We start from the raw sequence: 27,284 nt of genomic DNA on the forward strand, positions 1-27,284 counted from the left end.
GTGACATTTATATTTGCAACTCCTGCCATCAGCAATGTAGTGTAAAAGAATAAAAAGCATATAACTTGACAGCTCCAATCAAGCTGCCCAAAAGGATTTGAAATATGAACCCAGATTAAGGGCTCACAACAGGGATAAACACAGTATTCTGTGAAATCTGGTTAAGTGTCGTGCAAATAGCTGAGATGAAGTGAATGTGAATTTTATGAAATGAAAGTACCACATATTAGTTTTAAGAGAGCTGCTAAAATCACTGAATTAGTTTGAGTTTATAATATTGTTTTTACATGAAGATTTTCCCAGCAGTGAATAAATAGTATACTTTGCTTTTTGGAAGATGGTTTAACGAATGGACTTCTATTAGCTGATGGTAGGTGATGTGTTGGGTATGCTGGGTCTGCGAGGACTGCGTTTATCAGAGCAGTGAGAGAGACAGGCTACCAACACTTGTAGAAGTACAACTCTATTTTATTTAGCTATGAGCTGTTAAACATACTTGCACTGTGGGTTGACACTATGTTAGGTTGACTGGAGACCTGAGGCTAACCTGACCAGACTATACTGCTAGCACATGGTAGATGTTTGTGTTACTGATCAAGGGCTCTGGATGTCTCAGAGGCTGCATCCCGAATGAGCGGGAAAACTAGTGCCCTCTGGCTACATAGTGGCCGTGTACTGTCTGGTGATTGGCTGCTGTGTTCTGTGTGTTGATTGGTCTTTCAGTGTGTCAGTCAGTGTCCGTCTCTGCACCATCATATATTTGTGTGTATAGTATGACATCTCCCCCTTTTTGAAAAAAAATGTGTACGTGGCAATAAATAGTGTGGTATGTGAATGTTTCTGACTATGTGGAGAATATGTGAGCATATTTACAGGACTATATACAAAAATTCTAACATATTTACACGGGAAGGTGTCTATTGCAGATAGACTATGTAACAAAACACGGGACATGAATAACAGTATGTACAAACTAGCGAACAAATAACCAGGATAACGAAACAATCAGTCCATGAGTTTAGAGAGTTCATAAATTCAGGCAGTTCATAAATTCAGTCTCTGTGGTGGGCGACGAATTCTTGACCGGCGCAAGGGTGGGTCAGGGGCCGACTGCTCTGGAACGGGCGGGACTGTGTCAGTCGCAGAGGGTGGCAACAGACGAGGCAGATCTGCGAGCTCTTGGACGGGCCTGTCCTGAGGGCGAGGCAGGGCATCACGATCTGGCGGCGAGCGTGGAAGGAGCTGCACTGCCCGCCTATTTCGGCGAAGAAAAGAGCCATCCTACATACGAACCAGGAACGACCCGGGGGCCACTTGCTTGATTACAACCGAGGCGGCAGACCAGCTACCTTCAGGAAGTTGTACACGAACTTGGTCATCAGGAACGGGAGCAGGGAGATCTGTGGCACGGGCGTCGTACGCCGACTTGTGTTGGGCCCGAGACAGTTGTATTCGGCGCAGGACAGGAAAGTTGTCCAAGTCTGGGGAGTGTGTTGCAGGCAGCATCGTTCGTAATGTGCGGTTCATTAACAATTGAGCCTGTGGACAATGGAGTTGACCTATAGGCAAGTAGTGCGAGGTAAAAGTCGGATTCCGCATCGGCCACTTTGCACAGGAGTCGTTTGACAACGTGTACCCCTTTCTCAGCTTTGCCATTCGACTGGGGGTAGTGGGGACTTGAGTTGACGTGCGTGAAATTACACCGCCGGGCAAAGTTGGACCACTCCTGACTAGCAAAACACGGGCCATTATCGGACATGACCGTGAGTGAGATGCCATGGCGAGCAAAAGTCTCCATGCACGCACGGATGACCGCTGTCGACGTGAGGTCATGCAGCCTGACTACCTCTGGGTAGTTAGAGAAGTAGTTCACTATGAGGACATAGTCCCGGCCTAGTGCATGGAAAAGATCAATGCCAACCTTGGTCCAGTGGGACGACACCAGTTCATGTGGCTGCAAGGTCTCTTTTGGCTGAGCTGGCTGGAACCTTTGGCATGTCGGGCAGTTGAGAACGGCGTTGGCGATGTCATGGTTGATGCTAGGCCAGTACACTGCCTCACGGGCCCGCCGTCGGCACTTCTCCACCCCCAGATGACCTTCATGGAGCTGCTCAAGGACGAGCTCCCGCATACTGTGCGGGATGACGATCCTGTCCAACTTTAGCAGAATTCCATCTACCACTGCCAGGCCATCTTTGATGTTGTAGAATTGCAGGCATTGGCCCTTGAGCCATCCGTCTGTAGGATGGCGCATGACGCGTTGGAGCAAAGGATCATTGGCTGTTTCACGACAAATCTGGATGAGTCGTTCATCCGTGGCGGGCAAGTTAGATGTGCAGAACTCAACATGAGCATCAATTTGGCACACGAAGCCCGATGGCTCACAGGGCGTAGTGACAGAACGGGAGAGTGCATCGGCGACGATGAGCTCCTTACCCGGGTGTAGACCAGTTCGAAGTCATACCGCCTGAGTTTAAGGAGGATGCGTTGCAGGCGCGGCGTCATATCGTTAAGGTCCTTCTGTATAATGTTGACCAGTGGCCTGTGGTCCGTTTCGACCGTAAATTTGGGGAGTCCATAGACGTAGTCGTGGAATTTGACAATTTCCGTGAGGAGGCCCAGGCACTCTTTTTCGATTTGCGCATAGCGTTGCTCGGTGGGTGGAGCCCATGAGGAGGCGTCATCGCGTTGGAGGAGTACTGCTCCAATGCCGTACTGGCTCGCATCAGTGGAGATCTTCGTCTCCTTGGCAGGGTCGAAGAATGCCGATACCGGGGCCTTGGTGAGTTTCGCCCTGAGTTCACGCCACTCTTGCTCGTGGGCAGGGAGCCATTGGAATTTGGTTGTCTCCTTCACCAGATTGCGGAGAGCCGTGGTGTGGGATGCGAGGTTGGGGATGAACTTCCCCAGGAATTGACCATGCCCAGGAAGCGAAGGACCGCCTTTAAAAAAAAAAAAAAAAAAATGTTTTATTAAAGTTTTTCCAATCAGTGTTTTTACATAACAAAAATAGAAATTAAGATGGTAAAAAAAATTAACAATAAGCATAGCCCAAAGCTTACAATAAAACTAATTACAAAACAGAATTATTAAAAAAAAACTGAACAAGGTGGGTTTTGTCTCCATGCCCAACTCACATTATATCAACAGTACCCCCCCCCCCCCCAACCCCCCCCCCCCCCCACCCCCCCCCCCCCCCCACCTGAACTCCTCCCAAGGATGCTGCTGCTGACACTTACTGCTCCCCTAGAAAGTCAAGGAAAGGTTGTCACCGCCGGGAGAACCCCATCAAGGACCCTCTCAAGGCGAACTTTATTCGCTCCAGGCTGAGGAACCCCGCCATATCACTAACCCAGGTCTCCACACTCGGGGGTTTAGAGTCCCTCCACATTAACAAAATCCATCTCCGGGCTGCCAGGGAGGCAAAGGCCAGTACCTCGGCCTTTTTCGCTTTCTGCACTCCGCGATCCTCCGCCACTACAAATATCGCTACTGTTGGACTCTCCTTCACCCGGGCGTCCAAAACCCTAGACATTACCCTTGCAAACCCCTGCCAGAATCCTTTAAGCGCCGGGCATGCCAAAACATATGGGCATGATTCGCCGGACTCCCTGCACACCTCGGGCACCTGTCCTGCACCCCAAAAAAACCTACTCATTCTTGCTGCCGTTATATGCGCCCGATGCACCACCTTAAACTGGATTAAGCCGAGCCTGGCACATGATGAGGAGGAGTTCACCCTGCCCAGGGCATCGGCCCACAGGCCCTCATCCAGCTGCTCGCCCAGCTCCTCCTCCCACTTATGGAGGACCGCCTTCTTGTCCTCCAGTGTCTTCATGGCATTGATTGCAGACACCTTGTCTGCATCCGGCTGCACACCAAGCTGTGCTATGTGGTCGCCGAGGAATTTTAGTTCTGTTTGACCAAAGGAGCATTTGGCTCTGTTGAGGCTCATGGATTCTCCGGAAGACACATTGGAGGTCATCAGTGTGTTCCTGCAGGGTGGTAGACCAGACGATGATGTTGTCTACATATACCCGCCCCCCTTCGATGCCCTCCATCATCTGCTCCATTATTCGGTGGAACACCTCCGAGGCTGAGATGATGCCAAACGGCATCCGGTTGTAACAAAACCGGCCAAATGGGGTGTTAAAGGTGCAAAGCTACCGATTGGATGCGTCAAGTTGTATCTGCCAGAACCCCTTGGATGCATCCAGCTTTGTGAAAAATTTGGCGCGAGCCATCTCGCAGGTGAGTTCTTCGCGCTTTGGGATAGGGTAGTGTTCCCTCATGATGTTACGGTTCAGATCTTTGGGGTCGATGCAGATGCGTAGTTCTCCGGATGGTTTCTTAACACACACCATGGAGCTGACCCAGTCGGTTGGTTCTGTTACTTTAGATATGACGCCCTGGTCCTGGAGGTCCTGCAGCTGCTGCTTGAGGCGGTCCTTGAGGGGCACCGGTACCCGGCGAGGTGCATGAACAACAGGCATGGCATCTGGTTTTAAAATAATTTTGTACGTGTATGGGAGTGTGCCCATGCCCTCAAACGCTGTGGTATCGAGTGATGATGTTCTTCAGTTGTGTTTGAAAGTCGGCATCCGGTGATGCTGAAGCCTCAGCGGGTGACATGGAGTGAACCCTTTGGACAAGGTTTAGGATCTTGCAAGCCTGAGCACCGAGCAGGGAAGCTTTAGTGGCCCCTACAATCTCGAAGGCCAGGGTGGCCTTTAAGGAACGGTGCGACACCACAAGCTGGCATGAGCCACTGGCAGCAATGGCATTGCCATTGTAGTCGAGAAGCTGGCAGGTGGATGGAAGGATGGTCGGCTTAACGTGGAAGCTGTCCAGATCAGACCGCGCAATGAGGTTGGCTGAAGCCCTGGTGTCCAGCCTGAATCGGATGCGAGATCTGTTGACCGTGAGGGTGGCACACCACTCATCGTCCGGATCAATGCTCATCACTGGGAAGGGCTTGACCATTTTCTTTTGAAGCACCGTGTGCTTGGTGATGATGCCCACCCAGAATGGGGATTTGAGATCCTCGGTGTCAAGGTCTGGAACCATGTCGGAGTCGGAATCGGTGACCGGTTGTTGTACGGTTCGGACGTCCCTATGCTGCTGGTGGGAGCGACGGGAGGCAGGTGCTTGAGCAGACCAGCACAGGACTGCGTAGTGGCCAAGCTTGCAACACTGGAGACAGCGTCGAGATTTCGCAGGACAGTGCTGTTTTAAGTGGGAGGAGCCACAGTTGTCGCATGTCGTGACGTCAGAACGCTCAGTGCGCCACCGCGCATGTGCAGTGCGGTCGTACGTAGAGCGCGCCTGCGCAGTTTGGTCTTCGTCCTCGCTGTCCCCTCGCTTGTTGCGCACATGTGCGGGAGCCCGGGAAAAGCGCGCAAAGTGGCCGCCCTCATCCAGGCTTAGGCACTGTAGCTATTTTACAGCCTGCACCCGCTCTGCTTCGTGGGAGCATTGCCGCACCGCCTCTGCCACTGAATGTGCGAGTGTTGGTTAGTGGCTTGCTGAACGCAGGTTTAGATGGCTATAGCGAGGGTGAGCTGTTTAACTTTGAGGAGCTGTTGGCATAGGGGGTCCGAGTGCACACCGAAAACAATGTGGTCGCGGATCATTGAGTCGGAGATGGAGCCTTAATTGCAGGATTGCGCGAGGATGCGAAGATGGGTGAGGAAAGATTGAAAAGGTTCATCCTTACCCTGCAGACGCTGTTGAAAGACAAAGCGTTCAAAACTTTTGTTGACTTCGATGTCACAGTGGTTGTCGAATTTGAGCAGGACTGTCTTGAACTTGGACTTGTCCTCCCCTTCAGCGAAGGTGAGGGAGTTGAAATTTTGGATGGCGTGGTCCCCGGCCGTGGATAGAAAGAGAGCAAGCAATCTTTCTGGCATCTGAGGCAGCTTCCAGGTCGGTAGCTTCCAGGTACAGTTGAAACTTTTGTTTAAAAATCTTCCAGTTCGCACCGAGGTTGCCGGTGATGCGGAGCGGCGGGGGAGGGCGGACGCTGTCCATACTACTGGATTGCTGATCGCTGGTTGAAGGCAGATTATTTCAGGGTAGGTCCATCAAACTCTAACATCACATACTGGTACCATGATGTGTTAGGTATGCTGGGTCTGCAAGGACTGCGTTTACCAGAGCGGCGAGAGAGACAGGCTACCAACACTTGTAGAAGTACAACTCTATTTTATTTAGCTATGAGCTGTTAAACATACTTGCACTGTGGGTTGACACTATGTTAGGTTGACTGGAGACCTGAGGCTCCAGTTAGGTTGACTGGAGACCTGACCAGACTATACTGCTAGCACATGGTAGATGTTCGTGTTACTGATCACGGGCTCTGGCTGTCTCAGAGGCTGCATCCCGAATGAGCGGGAAAACTAGTGCCCTCTGGCTATATAGTGGCCGTGTCCTGTCTGGTGATTGGCTGCTGTGTTCTGTGTGTTGGTTGGTCTTTCGGTGTGTCAGTCCGTGTCTGTCTCTGCACCATCATGTACTTGTGTGTATATTATGACAGTAGGTAGGTGGACGGACCGTAGTTTTCAGCAGATTGCGAGACAATGTTGTTTCAAAGGTCTTTATTGCTGCTGAAGCCACAGCCAGAAGTGATTGAGTGCAATGAAGATAGGCTTGGTAGGATGAAAGATCTATTCTGGGAGGAAGATTTCTCAGCTAAGCGAAAAATAGCCAGATATAGATATCAAAAGAACGTTTTTACACATCCCTGTTACTGGTAAGACTGAAGCAAGGAACTGACTGATTCTGATAGAATCAGGGCAATTGACAAGAATCTCCAATGCTTGCTCAATACAGCATGATGAGGATCAATGAATTTGTTTTCATTTACCAACTGGTGGTTCATATTTATTTCAATGTTTGATATGCATTTAATGCAGAACTATTTCATATTTAGGTTTAATGAAGATATTTGGTTTAATTTAATTTGTAAATTCCTTGTGAGCCATTTCTGGCTTTCGGTTATTCTATAATCTGTGCCTATGATTGACTAGATAGATGTTATGTTGAACTGAATTAAAATGTGGCACAGCATATTTTGATAAGAATACTGAAACTTTAGTAAGTGATGAGTATCAATCTTTTTACATCCATTATTACTTTTTTTTTAACAATGCTTGTACAAATGCCCTGAGGAGTTTAACATATAAATTGAATTCAGATAGTGAAAATTAAAATGAGTAAATTGAATTAAAAATATTAACATTTTGTGCTGGTTACAAATACTTAAAAGAGCTTGAGTGAATATTGCTGTATGTCATGTCGGCAAGAGAAATACAATCTTTTTTTGAAGTCTTTCCATCCGTATTTGGTGATCCTTTGATGAGAGGATTTTAAAATTCAATTTTCTGCCTGTTGTGAGGTAACTAATTGCACCTGGGGTAGCAGTGGGTGTGCTACGATGCCACAGGGTAGGGATGGAAAAATCAATCAGATTTTCTGCTCTAGATCTGACATAGAAATACCTCCCGGGAATGTGCAAGAGAGAACATGTTTGGACTCTTGCAGTGATGCTTCTCCTTTGCCCATTAGACAACTTAACCTACCATTGATATCTGGACCTACCTACAAAGCGTGGCTTCTTGAACAAGGTACAGGAGGAGGTCTGGCATCTGTGGAGTCTTACCCTAATTGAGAGTTAAAGCATTTATTGGGGGAAGAGAAAAACGGTAGCAACAAATGAGAAAAAGTCAAATGTTTAAAAGAAAGGTTAAGTGTATAAAATTGTTGGTGCATTTTTTTCCTTTCGATTGTAAATGTTAGAGCAGTACAATTTATGTAAATTTTGTTTTGACTGTCTACTATCCTTTAATTCCTGTTGGTTTCCCACAGTAGAAATGCTACTCACACTATTGCATCAAGGTTTCTAAGCATTTTTTCAATGGCTTTAAGGCATAATAGAAAAAAATTAGTAGACTAGACAGGAAGAAAATGATACTACAAAAACAATATGAATTTTAATTAAGGTGTCATGATTTTTGACTGTTTCTTCCATGTCTACAGGAACCGATGCAATGATATTGATTTATAACTCTAATTGATCTATGCTATTGCTCAAGAGAAATATTAAAAAAAAATTAATATAATTGGATTGTATCGCATTTGTAAAAGCTGAGATGTTACTCATACTGAATAGTGAGATTCATTTCAGGGTTAATTTTATAGATCTGGCTTGTTTCAAAGGAGGGAGCAGAGAAACCATTTGAAGTGATTGAATTTGACAGGTAATGTTAAGAGCAAGCAGACCCAAAAATTAAACAATATGCTGCAGGGATTTGAATCCATATCATTGACTGATTTCAGAGTTAGAATGATGGTCATAAACAGCTCTGCATTTGCTCTCTTCTTTGAACTGCTGAAATTATTGCTTTTATAATTACTCCCAGATACCCGTTATTTTATACTGGATCCATAATCTTAATTAATTTAGAGTACCCAATATTTTCCAAGGGACAATTTAACATGGCCATTCCACCTACCCTGCACATCTTGTGGGTTGTGGGGCTGAGACCCACCCTACACTGGGAGAATGTGCAAACTCCACAAGGACAGTGACCCCGGGGCCAGGATCGAACCTGGGTCCATGGCGCCGTGAAGCAGCAGTGCTAACCACCAGCGTGCCGTCCTTCATTTAGTTTTTGTATGGTTCATATCAATCTAGTCCTACCTGTAAATATTTTTATCACTTATAAATTTTAGAATTCACTTCTAGTTGTATTTCCCAAATAAATTGCTCAGCTATCTGTATGTTAATCTTCAGCTTCAGCTGGACAATCTCTTCCCCTTATCTGTTTTTGTCTCACAAGCCGAAATCACTGAAATTCAACACTGGTTAATTAATGCCTTGTTATCTGACAACAGCCTAGATATACCGACTAGCTCCTAAGTAATTGCAAAACTAGCCTCATCTCCTGGTAATCCAATCTGTTCAATATTCCAATAAAAAAATCAAATATAATTTTATTTTCTTCTCCCACCTTGTCCTGAAGGTATTGATTCCTTTCTGAAAACTTCTTACAGGCCCAGACACCTGCTCAAGTTCCCATTCTCTACTTGTGAACCTTGATGATGATTATCTCTAAATCGTGGAGAGTTAAGGACAACTTCAACACAAACTAAAAATCCACTGGAAATGGAGGGGAGATTTTGAAAAATTATGTAAGTACTGTAATAGCATCATGGTACAATGTTTGGAGAGGGGAAAATTGAGGATCAACAAATGATTCAATCTTCAGCAAATATGTTGAATCTGATGAACAAGGCAGAACAAAAATTGGAAGATAAATAATTTTGGATAATAAATTTAGAAGGGCCAAACAAACAAAAACATGGTAATCTAAAGGTAGGCAGTGCAAATATATTTGAAAGTTCTGTATTTCCTAAGTTATGCAATATTCTTTACTCTGTCACTTGAGATGTTACTTTAAGATATTTGCTATTTACGATGATGGGATCTGTCGATTTAAGCAGTCCAGAGCAAGCAGCACAATCTCCAGCCCAGTTTATAATACTTCCTGTACCATTGCTCATGGATAGCTTAAGTAAGTGCAATAATTATCCTAAAATTGTCTGGTCAATTGGGATATATTGAAAAACATTTTTGTGTTTTTGGACAAATACGTTGTTATGATCCCAGTCGATGTCAATTACTTTTAAAAGCTACTTTAATTCCAGTGACCGATTGAGGGAAAAAAACCCTCAAGATTTCAAGTTGTAAGACTTTTACTCTAATAAACAATCTAAAAGCTTGTCTAACAGTTGCATGTAACAGTTAGGATTTAAAATCCAAATTATCTGAGTCTTTAAAGTTCTTTCTCTCATATAAATGAGAATTAGCATTCTGTTATGCATCATGTTGAGTAAAGTTCACACTGTTTCTATGTCCTTGGTTAAAAGATTGCCAAATCAATTCAGTCTACATACTTGTGTTAAAACCCATATTGTTAATTGCTGACAATTCCTGTTTATAAATAGAGATGAACTCCACTGTCACAACCCCACTTCTCATGTGGACTCAGTATATCCTTTTGTTCTTCTTTAAAATATGAGGTTATATTCTCAACAGGGTGTTGACTTTAAACCGTGTCCACGATCCACTTTGCTCAGGCTTGAACTGGAGATCTCCATTCCCTTTCATGGCTTTAGGTTTTTTTGTTATTCAGTTCTATTAAAAAAAGTCTAAGCCAAAAAGACAGCTGAATTGTCCTTCTCCTTTTAAAAATGCAGGATTACAGTTCTCCTTTGTTGCTCTTTAAAGTCATGTCGATGATTAGTCAAAAGAATCTTTGATACTCTTTTCTCGCCAGTTGATGGATAATTTTAAATCATTTTTCTCATTTAGCAAAAATGTTATCAACTCCTTTCTCAAAAGAACAGTTGCTTTATCATTCTGAAGTTCAATTTCCATTCCAGAACACTCATTCTTCCTCATTGTTTCACTGTATCTGTATCAGTTATAGCCAAATAATTTTGTTTTAAAGCACTGAATTCCTCCTCTTCTCCATCAGCATGGAGTGCCGCTGCTGTATTCTGCTTTGGAACCTGTGGTTTAAGGTCTGCCTGCAGGGTTAATTTGATCAGCTTTAATTTGATCAGCCTTAATACAGCCCATCTGTTTTTTAATTCTTTTTAGTCCGACTAATGTTTCAGTGTCCGTCTAATCTCCAAGGTCTGAGCTTTTGATTCTTTGGACACCTCTTGAGTCAAACCATTGTTCTTGGCAACAGATTCAGCGATAAGCATATGTTTTCCGAAGTCCATTGATTACTGATACATCCTTAGCTTTAACAATTTCAAGACATTTTGTAAAAACGTCTGGAGGCAGTGCATCATCTTCAGCTGGATCGTTCCTAAAGACATAGTCATTATCATTAATAGGCAATTTTGACACTAGTCTAACAATAACAGAACCACTAACTAAAGCAAAATAAATTCACCCTACACAATGGAACAAGTAAATAATTTCCTTCAAGGCCCTGTAGCAATACACTTATTTAACCGATTTCTCGGAGACAAATTCGCTATCTTTGCTAACATCAGGGACTAAGCTGGCCCCATGTGTTTCTAAGAATAACTATCTTTTTGGCCATTTACCAGACGACGTTACATATAAAACTCTCATTTTATATGCTGATTTACACCTCCTGTAATTACATTACATGTTATTGGTTTGTCACAAGCTTCACCCATTGGCACACCATTTTTAAAGAAAAATATTGGGCACACCTACAAGTGTTGCCAGCTTTGCTTTTAATTTCCAGGAACCTGCTTTTACATTCCCCATCTGATGGCAAAAGTAACATGTTGGTCCCCTTGAATCATACTTATCTTCTACAGTGTCTCTTTTTTATTACTCTGCACATCATCTGTCTTCTCATTTCTGCTAATTACCCTTATTGTAATTAAGATATTTTTCAGTATTGAACCTCGTATCTCTCTGCAACAAAGGTTTGCTCCAGTGCATGTGTTTGTGGAATAGTTTGTAACCGTCCGCCTTAACAGCAGCTTCTCTTATTTTGGAAACTTCACTGTCTCCTAGATGGGACCTTATGCCTAAAGGCTTTTTAAAATCTTTCAAAATATTGCTTAAGGTTCAAAGCTCTACATCATACATCAAATACAATTTATTTTTTGCTAGCAAATTCTACAAAGTCTGCTTCTGTCTCTGCCTCAGATTTTAAACTTTTGCCTGGCAGTTTCTGGAACTAAGCACAGCAGTCTCAACCATGTTATAATCTGCCAACTGTTCATCTGAAAGGCTTGACTAAACCTTCAATGTTTCCCAACAAATCATTTTGGCATAGAATTGTCTAACTTTCTCCCGGCCATTCTAACTTTATAACAATTTCCTCCAATGATACAAAATACATTTCAGTTCCTACCTCAGTGAATCTAAGCAATAAGTGAATATTCCTTGCCAAGTCAAAATCTGGAGTTAAAGGTGACTCATACAAATGTGCATAATGCATACAAATTAAGAGCAGTAGGTTATTCGGCCCCTCAAGCCTGCTCCGCTATTTAATAAGATCATGGCTGACCTGATTATGGCCCCAACTCCTCATTCTGTCTGCTCCCGATAACCTTTGACTCCCTTGATAGTCAAGAATCTATCAACCTTAAAAAGATTCATTGACACTGCCTCCACCGCTTTCCAGGGAGGAGAGTTCCAAAGATTTACGATCTTATGACAGAAACAATTTATCCATATAGAGTCATAGTCGTACAGTGCAGAAAAGGCCCTTTGAGTCTGCACCGACAATAACTACCTCTAATCTCACGCTAATCCCGTTTACCAGCACTTGTCCCATATCCTTGAGTGTGATGGTGTTTCAAGTGCTCGCCCAAGTGCTTTTTAAATGTTGTGAGGTTTCCAGCCCCCACCAACTTCTCAGGCAGTGCATTCCAGATTCTCACCACCCTCTGAGTGAAATTTATTTTTTTCAAATCCCCTTGGAATTTCCTGCCCCTCAACCTGAAGCTGTTATCCCTTGTGATTGACCCCTCAATCAAGGGGAACAGCTGCTTCCTATTTACCCAGTCCAAACCCCTATTAATCGTATACACCTCAATCCTGTCCATTCTCCGCTTTCTCTGCTCTTAAAAAAACCAATCCAAGCCTTTTCAGTCTCTTCTTATAGCTCAGATGCTCCATTCCAGCAACATCTTGGTGAATCTCCTATGTACCCCCTCCAGCCTCGTACCCTTCCCGTACAAGCCTCACCGAACAGGCGCCGGAATGTGGCGACTAGGGGCTTTTCACAGTAACTTCATTTGAAGCCTACTTGTGACAATAAGCGATTTTCATTTCATTTCAGTGTAATCACCTCCTTCCTTTAGTGAAGTGACCAGAATTGCACACACTACTTCAGCTGCAGCCCAACCAACATCTGTATAGCTCGATCATAACCTTCTTGCTCTTATATTCTATGCCATGACTGATGAAGCAAGTGTCTCATATGCGTGCTTAACTACTCTGTTCATCTACTCTGCCACCTTAAGGGATCTGTGAACAAGTACCCCAAGTTCCATTTGTTCCTCTAATCTTCCTCATGTCCTGCCACTCATTACATGCTCCCTTGTCCTGTTTCTTCTAAAGTGCATCACCTTGCACTTACCAGGGTTAAATACCATCTGCCACTGCTCTGCCCATCTGACCAACCCATCTATATCTTTCTGTACCCTACGACCCTCTTCTTCACTGTTTACCATCCTACCAATCATCTGCAAACTTACTAATTATTCCCCCCATGTTCTCGTCTATATCATATCAGACATTGGCCTCCAGTTACTATAATAGTCTTCTACCACCACCCTTTGTGTCTTGTTACTAAGCCAGTTTTGGATCCATCTTGACAAGTTTCCTTGTACTCCATATGCTTTAACCTCTCAATCAGTCTTCCATGTGGGACCTTGTCAAAGGCTTTGGTAAAATCCATACAAATTACATCAACTACACTTCCTTTATCCATACACTCGGTCACTTTGTCAAAATTTTTAATCAAAATTTGTTAGACATGACCTCCCTCTGACAAAGCCATGCTGACTATCCCTAATCAACCCATGCATTTCCAAATGGAAATTAATTCTCTCCTTCAGAATTTTCTCCAATAGTTTCCCTACCACTGATGTGAGACTCACTGGTCTGTAATTCCCTGTTCCCTGGTTTATCTCTTCCGCCCTTGAAAAGTGGAACAACATTAGCTGTTCTCCATTCCCCTGGCACTTAACCTGTGGCCAGAGAGGAATTAAAAACGTCACCCCTGCAATTTCCCACCTCGCGCCTCTCAGCGGCCTGGGATGCAATTCATCTGGGCTTTTGGAATTTGTCTATTTTTAAGCCCGTCAAAGCCTCCAATACCTCCTCACTTCCGATGTTAAACTGCTCAACGTCCTAGCAGTCCCACTCACTGAATTCTATACCTACGTCCTCCTCATCCTGAGTGAAGACTGATGAGAAGTATTTATTTAACACCCAGCAGTGTCCTGTGGCTTCACGCACAGATTGCCCCCTTTGTCTCGAATGGGCCCTACTCTTTCCCTGGTTAACCTTTTCCCTTTACAACCTTTTGTAGAATATCTGGGGGTTCTCCCTAATCTTAATTAAAATTCCTTTTTCATGCCCCCTTTTTATTCTTCTAATTGCTTTCTTAAGTTCCCTTTGCACTTCCTATATTCCTCTAGGGCCGCAGTTGAATTCCTCCCTTTGGACTTGCCAAAAGCCTTTCTCTTCCCCCTTATCCAGTCCTTGATTGTCCTAGCATCCAGGGTTCCCTGAACTTATTGCTTCTGCATTTCCCCCTACAGGGAACATGTTGGATCTGCGCTCTCCCCATTTCCTTTTTGAATGCCCTCCACTGCTCTGCTGTAGATTTACCCGCAAGAAGCTGTTCCCAGTCAACTTTAGCCAGATCCTGCCTTACTTTGGTAAAATCTGCCTTGCTCCAATCCAAAATCGTCTTTTGCAGGTCATATTTTTCCTTGTCCATAACAAACTGGAGGCGAACCATGTTGTGGTCGCTATCACAAAAATGCTCCCCCACTGCCACATTGAACATTTGTCTGGCTTTGTTCACCAGAACCAGATCCAGCACTGCTCCATCTCTTGTTGGGCTTTCTACATATTGATACAAAAAACTCCCCTGAATACATTTCAAGAAATCCACCCTTTGAGAATCTTTACACTATGACTGTCCAAATCCATGCTGGGGAAGTTGATATCCACTACTACAATTACCCAAATATTATTCTTACACACTTCAGTAAATTGTCTCCATATCTGTTCCTCTGTTTCCACTGACTCTTTGGGGGCCGATAATCTACTCCCAGTAATGCGGCTGCTCCCTTTCCGAAGTTCTACCTGTAAAGCCTCGTTTGAAGACCCCAAGATATCATCTCTCCTCATTGCAGTAATTGAATCCTTTTTAAAAAAAAAAAAAAACTTTTTTTTAGAGTACCCAATTCATTTTATCCAATTAAGGGGCAATTTAGCATGGCCAATCCACCTACCTTGCACATCTTTAGGTTGTGGGGGCGAAACCCATGCAAACACTGGGAGAACGTGCAAACTCCACCCGGACAGTGACCCAGAGCTGGGATCGAACCTGGGACCTTGGTGCTGTGAGACTGCAGTGCTACCACTGCGCCACCGTGCTGCCCAGTAATTGAATCTTTAATTAAAAGTGAAACACCACCTCCCTTTTTGCACCTTCCTCCATCTCACCTAAAGATCCTATACCCTGGAATGTTAAGTTTAAAAAAAATTAATTTAGAGGACCCAATTCCTTTGTTTTCAATTTAGGGGCAGTTTAGCTTGGCCAATCCACCTACCCTACACATCTTTGGGTTGTGGGGTGAGACCCACGCAGACACTGGGCGAAAGTGCAAACTCCACAGACAGTGACCTGGGGCCGAGATCGAACCCTGTCCTCAGTGCCGTGAGGCAGCAGTGCTAACCATGCGCCACTGTGCCGTCCACTCCGGAATGTTAAGTTGCCAGTTCTGCCATCTCCTCACTTTAACAATGTCTCTGTAATGGCAACAATGTCACAATTCAGTATGTCAATTCACACCCTTAACACATTAGTCTTACCTGTTACACACCTAGCATTAAAGTAAAGACCATCCACCTTTGTCTTACTCTTTTGACATTTAACACAGCTAACTCACTCTGACTTGCTTCCTTTACTATAGCATGATGTGTCTCACTTTTACTTAGACTTTGTGCCCCCTCTCCCTGCCAAGCTAGTTTAAACTCCTCCAAACAGCACTAGCAAACCTACCTGCAAGGATGTTGATCCCAAAATGGTTTAGGTCCCTCTTGGACATGTCCCACCTTCCCCAGAAACAGTCCCAGTGATCCAAGAAACTGAAACCCTCCGTCTTACACCAAGTCTTGAGCCATTCATTCATCTGTATATTTTCCTATTTCTATACTTGCTAGCACGTGGCACTGGGAGTAACATACTGTCTAGCTCCCTGAATTCATGACTCAATACCGCCTCCTGCCTATATCATTGGTACCAACATGTAACATGACCTCTGACTTTTCACCCTCCCCTTTTAGCTTGCCCTGCAGCCATTCAGTGACATCCCTGACCCGTCACCAGGAAGGGAGCACACCATCCCGGAGTCACGTCTTTGGCCGCAGAAATGCTTGGTAGCTCCCCTGACTTACGAATCCCTATTACTATTGCTCATCCTTTCTTTTTCCTCCCCCTTCCCCTGTACAGTCAAGCCACTTATGGTGCAAGACGCTTGGCCCTGACTGCACTCCTCTGAGGTACCCCTTTCTATCAGCTTCCAAAATGGAATATCGATTTGTGAGCGGGACCCCAGGGGACTCCTGCACTTCCTGCCTGTTTTTTCTAGATAGCCTGGTGCTCACCCATTTTCTTTTTTCTCCTTGACCCTTGAGCTGTGGTGTGACCACCTCTCTGAACATGCTATCCACGTAACACTTGCGGATGTGGCAATGTCTCTGGTTGCTGCTCAAGTTCCAAAACCCGGAGCCCAAGTTTCTGCAGCTGGGAACACTTTAAAAAAGAAATTTAGAATACCCAATTCATTTTTTCCAATTAAGGGGCAATTTAGCATGGCCAATCCACCTACCCTGCACATCTTTGGGTTATGAGGGCGAAATCCACGCAAACACGGGAAGAATGTGCAAACTGCACACGGACAGTGACCCAGAGCCGGGATTGAACCTGGGACCTGAGCACCATGAGACAGTAGTGCTAACCATTGTACCACTGTGCTGCCCTTCATGCTGGGAGCACTTCACACACATGTGGTCATCCGGGACACTGGTAGGGTCCAAGACTACCCACATGTGACAGGCCACACATTCCATTCGACTGTCCTCACCTGACATATCTTAAAAGTAAACATTAGGCCTCTATCTCCATCTTGAATGGGAGACCCCTTATTTTGTAACTGTGTCTTCTAGTTCTCATCTTTGCCACAAAGGGAAACATCCTTTCAGTATCCTGCCAAATCCCCTCAAGATCTTGTGTTTCAGGAGCAACCTTCTAAACCCCAATGGATGCAGGCCCAGCCTGCCCAACATTTTCTTATAAAATTCCCCCCCAGTCTTAGGAATTAGCCAGATTAACCTTCTCTGAACTGCTCATAATGCATTTATATTCTTTCTTAAATAAGCAGACCAAAACTGTGCACAATACCCTTGATGTGGTCTCAGCAACTGTGACAAAGCTTCCCTACTTTTATATTCCATTCTCCTCGCAAAAATCTACAGTATTCCGCTTTCCTAATTACTTGCTGTTTTGTGATTCATGTATCAGGGCACCCAGATTTTTCTGTACCTCAACAGCTCTGTAATCGTGCTCCATTTAATAAGACACTGCTTTTCTCTTCTTCCTGCCAAAGTGGACACATTTTCCCACATTATATTCCATCTGGAAATTTTTACCCACCCACTTATCAGTGTCCCTTTGCAGACTCCTTATGTTCTCTTCACAATGTACCTTTCTTACCTGTCTTTGTGTCAACAGATTTAGCAAGAATACATTCAGTCTCCACATCCAAGCCATTGTTATAAATAGTTGAGGCCACCACAAGATCCCTGTGGCTTCACTCATCACATCGTGCCAACCTGAAAAAGACCCATTTAACCTTATTCTCTGTTAGCTAACCAATCTTCCATCCATGTGAATATGTTATCCCCTGCACCATGAGCTCTTAATTTTGTATAGTAACCCTTTGATGTAGCACCTTATCGAATGCCTTTTGGAAATCCAAGTACACAACAGGAACAGCTTCTCCTTTTTCCACCTTCCTCACAGAACTCCAATAAATTAGTCAAACGTGATTTCCTTTTCATTAAACCATATTGACTCTCAATTGCACGGAGATTTTCTCAGTGCCCTGCTATAAACTCTTTTAAAAATAAATTCCAACAATTTGCTGATGACGGGTATTAAGCTAACTGGCCTATACTTTCCTGCTTTCAGTCTCCTTGAACAGAGAAGTCACATTCGCATTTTTCAATCTGATCGGATCTTTTCAGAATCTAGGGAAGTTTGGCAAATTAAAGTCAATACAACTTCTATCTCAACAGTCACTTTTTTTAAGACTCCGGGATTAAGTACATCACAACCTCAGGGTTTGTCAGCTTTTAGTTCTAATGGTTTTCTCAGCACTGTTCCTAGTTCCACCGTTTCACCTCCTGATTCACAATTATTTCCAGGATGTTATTTGTATCCTCTACAGTGTAGACAGACACACAATATCTGTTCAATTCATCTGCCATTTCCTTAATTTCATTATGCCCCATTCTCCCTCTCTATTTTTTAGGAAATATTTTTATTGGCATTTTTGATATTTTATGCAGTTGCATTACGTGTTTGTTATTGTCCATGAGATTCTTATCTGTTTACATTTTGTCACCAGTTGACTCGGTGCGCTATCCTCTTCCACTCCCCCCCCCCCCTTCTTGATATCCTCCCTGTTTGTCGGGTGGAGGGGAGGGGGGGGTGGTGGAAAGAGTGCCCACCCCCTCGCTTCTGCTCTCCCCCTTACCCCCTACTTTCCGTTTTGTTTCCGTTGTGTCTGCCTTGTGGAGGGGGGAGGGGTGGGGTCTTCTCTCCACCCTCTCCCCTGGGTTGCGTGTTTCTATCAGTCCCCTTCTAGATTTTTTTTTTCTTCCTTTCTAGTTATTGTTGCTTTCGAACAGGTCTTGGAACAGGCCGACAAATTGCCCCCATGCTTTGAGAAAGCCTTCCTTTGACCCTTGGATGGTGTATTTGATATTCTCTAAGTGGAGAAATTCCGCCAGGTCTGCTAGCCAGTCTGCAGTCGTGTGTGGTGCTAATGATTGCCAGCTGGGCAGCATTCTCCGGCGTGCGATTAGTGAAGCGAAAGCGAGGGTGTCGGCCCTCTTTCCCATGTATAGCTCTGGCTGCTCTGATACCCCGAAGATTGCCACTTTTGGTCACAGCTCCACCCTCACCCCCACAACCTTGGACATCGCCTCGGAGAAGGCTGTCCAAATCACAGCAACTTTGGGGCTGGCCCAAAACATGTGGGTGTGGTTGGCCCGACCTCTGGCACCGTTCACATTTGTTCTCGAGGACATTACTTTGTCTTCAGACAGAATATACCAAACAGCAAAGAATGCTCGAGAGAAAACTAGCTGGTAATGTAAATACAGATTGTAAGGCAGGTATTTAAAAAAGAAAAGACCTGTCACTCATCGCTGTGGAATTATACGCTTTTTCTTTCAAGTTGATACTATTTTTAAAGTCTTCTGTTAGCCACGAATGATGTGTCCTTCCCTTCGTCTTTCTTTCACACTGGAATGTATCTTCACTGAATATTCTGAAATATCTCCTTAAATGTCTACCAGTGCATCTCAGAACACAATAACTGAATAGGTAAGAGCATGAGTAGGCCATTCAGTCCTTCAAGCCTGCCCTTCAGGCAGTGAGACCATGACTGATGTCAGGGGGTTAAGACAAATCACTCTTTATAAAATATATCGATATCTTCATTGTTAGCTTCAAAAACTTTTGAAAACTGGATAAAGACTTTAAGATGCCTGAAGCCATGTCTGGCCGTGACTTGCAGACAACGTGAACTTGCTGGCAGTATCAGAGAAGCTGACATCTCATTATCTCTGAAGAGACACTAATGACGCTGTTGGCTGCAGAGACCAAATTCAAAGGGCATTACACAAAGGCCATCTATATTTCATCAGTCAGGCCTGGCCACTACCAGCCTTGTCAGACAAATGACCCTATATCCTCCTTTCAAGTGTTTACTGGTTGGAACATTAACAATCTCAGGAACCCAGACAAAGCAAAAGTGGAGAAGTAGGAGCCATGTGACATCAACCCCCTTCCACCCCTCAGCTGGGAGAACTAGTTATACCATCTTGCTGTACAGCAAGTCTGTCTTTCATCCTACATTTACCAAACAGCAGCACAGAAAAGTGCTCTGTCCAGGTTTGAATGCCTGCCAGTCATCTATACTGTTTCTACTGGAACTTCTGTACCATCGCCTGCAAGACTAATTTATCTCTGTGAGCCTATCTCAATGTGGAGGTCAATTCTACCAGAAAAGTTAATTATCCAGCATCGGTTTCAGCCTATCAATCTCTGTGAAGGAACACATCATTGCACCTTGATTCTGGATCCGCCCCCTTCCATTGCAAGTTCCTCCTGGGGCAGATGTTCCAAACCCTGGCACCGGGCAACACAGCCATCTGGACCCCCGCTCTCGGCTGCAGAGAACTGAGTATATTCCCCTGAATATACTTTCCCAACTGCCACTAAATTCCGATTAACTTTCCCCACTTGTATGGCGTCCTGTACTATGGTAAGCTTGCTCGCCCACCCTGCAGCCACCACTTACATCCATACAGGCTGCAGAGCCGCAGAACTGTTGGGCAATTGCAAAAGCTGAGGCCCCTCCGCTTCTACCTTTTAGGCCCCCTGCCTCACTTTGTGAGACTCAATGGGAGGAATTCTCCGGCCGGATCTGTCCGGCGACCAGAGAATCTCTCCTTCCACCCCCCCCCCCCCAAGGTCAATGGAGTTCTCCATTCTACGTGGCTCGTCTGTGGCGTTGTTGCGGCGGGCGAGGCAGGAGAATCGTGACCATCATTGTCAAGTCTCCCTGCTATCCTCTGCTTACCTAAAGAAAGCCTTTGACTGTCCAGTTCAAATTTGCTGTCCCCACCTCTCTCTCTGAAAAATTAGTTCAACTTTCACATTTCCCTTCCTTTTTCTTTCTTTCATCTCACTTTTGAGTTCATGGTTTTTCTTTGCTCCAATTCAAGTTGCTTTGTTTGCAACTGATTTCTAACCAACTCAACCTGTGTTTTATCTGGATTATCTTTTTCTTCCACAAGTTTTGGATGTTGAGCCAATACTTCTGCAATTTCCTTTTTAAAATATATTTTTATTCAACAGATTTTCACCTTTTTCACATACAACAAAAAACAAACCCAGCAATAGGACAGGAAAGGCAGGATTCGGGAACCATGTATGACCAAGGAAATTGAGAATCTTGTCAAAAAGAAAAAAGATGCATATGTGAGGTACAGGCACTAAAAATATGTGAAGTACAGGCAACTAAATACAAGGAAAGTAGAAAAGAGCTCCAGCAGGAAGTTTCAGAGGAGAAAAAGGGGTCGCGAAATGTCCTTGGCAGACAGGATTAAGGAGAATCCCAAGGCATTTTATACGTATATTAGGAACAAGAGGGTAGCTAGAGACAGAGTTAGTCCACTCAAGGACAAATGAGGGAAATTGTGTAGAACCAGAGGAAGTAGGTGAGGTCCTTAATGAACATTTTGCACTGGTATTCACAAAGGAGAGGGACACGTTGATTGGTGGTGTCTCAGAGGGATGGGTAAACACTGTAGAACAGGTTGTTATTACGAGGGAGGAAGTGTTAGATGTGTTAAAAAGCATTAAGGTAGACAAATCCCCAGGGGAAGATGGCATCTTTCTCAGATTAATGAGGGAGACAAGAGATGAAATTGCTGTGCCTCTGACAGAAATCTTTGTGTCCTCATTGGCCACAGGTGAGATCCCGGAGGATTGGAGGATAGCCAATGTTGTACCTTTATTTAAGAAGGGTTGCAAGGATAATCCGGGTAATTATAGCCGAGTGAGTTTGATGTCACTGATAGTGAAATTTTTGGAAACGGTTCTCAAATATAGGATCAACGCACATTTGGAAGTGAATGGTCTTATTAGCGAGAGACAGCATGGTTTTATATGAGGGAGGTCATGTTTCACTAATTTGATTGGCGTTTTGGAGGAGGTGACAAAAATAGTTGATGAGGGAAGGGCTGTGGATGTTGTCTACATAGACTTTAGTAAAACATTTAATAAGGTCCCTCATGGCCGGCTGATGCCAAAGATTAGATCACATGGGGTCAGGGGTGAACTAGCTGGATGGATCCATAACTGGCTTGGCCATAGAAGACAGAGGGTAGCAATGGAAGGGTGTTTTTCCGAATGGAGGTCTGTAACTAGTGGTGCTCCGCAGGGATCAGTTCTGGGACCTCTGCTCTTTGTAATATATATATATATATATATATAAATGACTTGGAAGAAAACGTAGCGGGTCTGATTAGCAAGTTTGCAGATGACACTGACAATATTGAATTCTTTACCCGTCAGTCTGGCCTCAATAAAACTCGAGGTGGATTTGTAGGTATAGTATTATTTATTTTAACCAACTTGCAAGACTGACTCGCTCCACAGAGATTCAGAACACGGAAGCTGTCTCCTGGAACCCTGGAACCGAGTGAGGTCGGAGACAAAGAAATCTCTGCAAATACATTCAAATGGCATCAAGTTTCACATACAAGATTCCCATAGGTCATCCTATACACCACCTGACCTGGCCATATATCCTGATTGGCTCACTTCGCATTCCTTAACCCTGGGCCTCTTGTTACCCAGTATCCTTTTCCCCATCCTCCTTGCCATGCTTTCTGAATTCCTTTGTCCTTTGTGAACTCACTACTATCTACATTACTGTAACTAATATTTGAACTAACTATTTTATATCACATTCGTTTGTTCAATTCCTCAACACTTAAGATTACAGGAGTTGCGGATAGTGATGAAGATTGTCAGAGAATACAACAGTATATTGATAGGCTGCAAAATTGGGCAGAGAAATGGCAGATGGAATTTAACCCGGACAAATGCGAGGTGATGTATTTTGGTAGATCCAATTCGGGTGGGAGCTATAAAATAAATAGCAGAACCATCAGGAGCATAGAAACACAGAGAGATCTGGGCGTGCAGGTCCACAGATCCTTATAAGTGGCAGCACAGGTGGAAATGGTGGTAAAGAAAGCATATAGCATGGTTGCCTTCATAGGACGGGGTATCGAATTTAAAAGTTTGAAAATTATGCTACAATTATATAGAGCGTTGGTTAGGCCACATTTGGAATACTGTGTCCAATTTTGGTTTCCGCACTACCAGAAGGACGTGGAGGCTTTGGAGAGAGTACAGGATATTGCCTGGTATGGAGGGTATTAGCTATGAGGAGAGGTTGAATAAACTGGGATTGTTCTCTCTAGAGTGACCTGATAAAAGTTCATAAAATTATTAGGGGTATAGATAAGGTGAACAGTTGAAGGCTTTTTCCCAGGGTAGAAATGAGAATTACAAGGGGGCATAAGTTCAAGGTGAGGTGCGGGGAAGTTTTTTGCACAAGAGGGTGATGGTGGCCTGGAATGCAGTGCCAAATGAGGTGGTTGAGGCAGATACATTAGCGACCTTTAAGACTTATCTGGATCGGCACATGAATAGGATATAGAAGGATACAGGCAGCTGGTCTCGATAGGACATGTGATCGGTGCAGGCTTGGAGGGCCGAAGGGCCTGTTCCTGTTCTGTATTGTTCTTTGTTCTTAATACAATAACAATCCCAAACCCCACCGCAACAATCAACAGTAACCAACTCCCAATGAGCAAACCCCAACCATTGTAGAATCCCTCCTTTGCCCCCCCCCCCTAGCTTGAATTTCACCTTCTGCAGGGTCAAATACTCGAGCGGGGAAGCTGACCCCACCCCAATAAGACCCGCATAAGAGCGATCAGCGAGGCAAAGGCAAAAATATCTGCCCACGCCTGCAACTCCGGCCAGTCCGAACCCCTGAATACAGCTTCTAGGGGACCGGGCTCCACATCCACATGCAAGACCCCTGAGATTGTACAGAACACCGTCCTCCAAAACCTTTCCAGCTTCAGGCAGGCTCAAAACATAAGAACATGGTTCGTGGGGCCCCTCCCACATCATTCACAGACATCCTCCACCTACTCGAACAGCCGGTTCATCCTTGATTTTGTGAGGTGTGCTATGCACTACCTGATGTGTTGGGTGTTCTGGATCACATACAGGTCACCAACACTTGAAGTAGTGCAACACTATTTTATTAAAAGGTTAACTATTTCAACATACTTGAACTGTGGATAAATATGATACCAGCTTTAACTAAAGACCTTTGCTTTGTCCTAACCAGTTGATGCACTCAGCACATGGTGAATGTCTGTGTTGCAGGCTGTGAGCTCTGTCCTCCTAGCTAGCTGCTACTTGAATGAGCGGGAATTCTGATGTCCCCTGTCTTTATAGTGCGTGTGCTCTCACTGGTGATTGGCTGCGGTGTTGTGTATGTTGATTGGTCCCACTGTGTCTCCATCAGTGTGTGTCTGCACCATGATATACTGGTGTATATTCTGACACTACCTTCAGCTATACCAGCCCCAACCTCGCATACGAAGTCGAGGCATTCACCCTCCGCAGCATCTCACACCACAATCCCTCTTCCTGCTCTCCTCCAGCTCCTCCTCCCACTTTGCCTCAATCCACTCCCTGGATACCCTATCCTCCTCCAGGATCTTTCTGTAGATCGCCAAAACGACCCTCCCCCTCTCCAACCGCCCCCACCTCCCGTTCCGCTGACTGCTCCGCTTCTAGCAACGAGGAGGGCGGACCAATCAGGATGGTCGGGAAAACCTTTCTTGCAAAGTTCCAAACCTGCATGGACCTAAACCCTTCCCCCTGCACCAACCCATACTTCTCTCCCAAGTCCTCTAGGCTTGTGAATCGCCCCCTAAGGAATAAATCCTTCATTCCCTTAATTCCCTTCTCATCACATCCCACCATCCTCCTAATCCTGGCCACCCCACCCCCCCAAATGAACAAGGAGATCAACTTGTCCATCTCCTGAAGAAAAACCGGCAGACATTGAAATAAAAACAGGAATCACAGCAAAACATTCATTTTAACTGCCTGCACCCAGCTTGCCAACAACAGAGGGAGATGGTCCCACCTCGATAAATCGGCCTTCACCCTCCCCACCAAGCTAATGGAGGGAAGCTGCCGAAGCCTTCCCCAATCTTGAGCCACCTGCATCCCCAAATACCTAAAGTGTGTTGATGCCAAACGGAATGCCCCCCCCCCCCCCCCCCACCACTCCTACTCACGGCGGGGAGACCATAAAATACTTGCTCTTCCTAAATTCAATTTATACCCCGAGAACGCCCCAAATCTGTCATGCTTGGTTCCGAAATATACAGCAGCAGATCATTGGCGTATAGGGATACCTTATGCTCCATGCAACCCCCACCCCTCCCCCTCCCCATCCCCTTATCTCCTTCAACAGCCCCGAGCACCTTAGCGCAATGGCCAAGGGCTGTGTAGCCAATGCAAACAATAGGGAGAGGGCGGAGAGGGGGGGGGCACCCCTGGGTGGGGGGGGGGCACCCCTGTCTCATACCCTGGTGCAGTGCAAAATACCCTGAAGTCGTACTGCTAGTGCTAACACACTTGCCATTAGTTCCTTATACAACAGCCGCACCTACGCCACAAACCTTGGCCCAATTCCAAATCGCTCCAATACCGCCATCAAGTAATCCATTCTACCCAATCAAACGCCGCCTCTGCGTCTAGTGCCACCACCACCTCTGTCTCCTTTCCCTCCGCCGGCGACTGGACCACATTCAACAACCCCCTCACGTTCGAGAACAAATGCCTTCTCGAACATCATCTGATCCTCCCCAAACACCTTCAGGAGACACCCTTCCAGCCTTGATGCTAACACCTTTGCCAATATCTTGGCAATGGCATTCAGCAGAGATATGGGCCTATATGACCCACACTCCACCAGTTCTTTGTCCCGCTTTAGTAGCAGCGAGTTGGAAGCTTGTCCCATCGTTGGCAGCAAGAAACCTCTACTTATCACGTCTTCAAACGTTTCCACCATCAAGGGTGGCATGGCGGCACAATGGTTAGCACTGTTGCCTCATGACTATAAAACTCCTCAAATACTTTATTAATCTGCTCCGGGGCTTCCACGTCCTATCCCGTACCCGTACCATCTCCCTCGCCGCCGCCTCGCTCCGGAGCTGGCCGGCCATCATACACTCTGCCTTCGCCCTGTGCTCATCGACCGCCCCCTTCATCCTTCTCAACTGACGCATTGCACCGCGTTCCCTGTGGACAATTGGTCGAACCTTGCCTGCAACTCCTTCCTCTTGGCCAGGAGACCCGAGTCCGGGTCTCCCACATACCTCCCGTCCAACTCCAAAATCTCCTATCAGTTTTTGGCATTCCTCCCTCTCTTCCTTGCCCACCTTAGCCTTGAACAAGATCACCTTCCCCCTTACCACTGCCTCAGAGCCTCTCAAACCACCGACTGAGAAACCTCCTCCATGCAATTGAATCCCACATATATTCCTCAATCACCTTCCTGATCTTATCACAAAGACTCCGGTCCCATGTCTATCCTCCACCCTAGCCTCGGCTATCCCCTTCTCCAAAATCACATCCATCCAATGCGGAGCATGATCCGAAATCCCGATTACTGAATACTCCATTCTCCTAACCCCAGCCATTAGCGCCTTTTCCACCATGAAAAAGCCAATGCTCGAATCCACCTTGTGTACTCGGGAGAAAAACGAATACTTCCATTCCCTCCAGTGTTGACATCCACGGATCCACTCCTCCCATCTCCCTCGTGAGCCTAGCCAACGCCTTCGTCCCCCACGACTAGGCCAGTAAGCGTGGCTGGGACCTGTCTACCTTCGGTTCCTGCATCATGTTCCAATCCCCCCCTCCTATCAGCTCATGGGCATCCAGATCCGGGATGGCACCCAGCACCTTCTTCACAAACCCTGCAGCATTCCAGCTGGAGCCATACACGCACATCAGTGCCACCTAACTCCCCTCTAGCGCCCCAGTCACTATCACGTACCTGACCCTTCTGATCCGCCACCACCATCTCCATCTGAAACCTCACCTTCTTGCCCACCAGTACCACTAACCCCCCCCCCCAAAGCCCTGCTATCCAACCCCTAGTGGAACACCTGACTCACCCAGCCCTTCCAAACCCTCACCTGATCCTTCACTCTCAAATGGATCTCCTGCAGCATCACCACGTCGGCCTTTAAATTATTCAAATGTGTAAAAACCCTCACTCTCTTTACCGGTCCCCCATACCCCATCACATTCCATGGCACTATTCTGACCCGGGGTCTCTCACCTCCCCCCCACCCCTCACCTCCGGTCTGCCCTGCCCCATCCCTTTGTTACCATTGCACCCCTCCTCCCTCCCTCCAAGAATCCCACCTTCCAGTTCCTCTTGCAAACACCTCTCCTACTATCGATACCCACCTTTCACACCTACCAGGCCCATTGAAACCAGTTCGACCAAGTTCGACAACCGTGGCTCCTCACACCACCACACTCCCGTTCACTAGC

General features: G+C 45.5%; 1 protein-coding gene across 6 annotated transcripts in view; it reads left to right on the forward strand.

Annotated features, from left to right (window-relative positions):
• Window positions 1-27,284, forward strand: part of LOC140428034 (rho guanine nucleotide exchange factor TIAM1-like) — a 473,602-nt gene that overhangs the window by 91,527 nt on the left and 354,791 nt on the right. For all 6 annotated transcript variants that reach the window (XM_072514009.1, XM_072514007.1, XM_072514011.1 and 3 more), the window contains one exon: window positions 9,055-9,192. The gene's annotated coding sequence lies outside the window, so the exon portion shown is untranslated. The remainder of the gene's footprint in view (window positions 1-9,054; window positions 9,193-27,284) is intronic.

The sequence above is a fragment of the Scyliorhinus torazame genome, chromosome 8 (assembly GCF_047496885.1).
Source record: "Scyliorhinus torazame isolate Kashiwa2021f chromosome 8, sScyTor2.1, whole genome shotgun sequence".
Classification (NCBI taxonomy): Eukaryota; Metazoa; Chordata; class Chondrichthyes; order Carcharhiniformes; family Scyliorhinidae; genus Scyliorhinus; species Scyliorhinus torazame.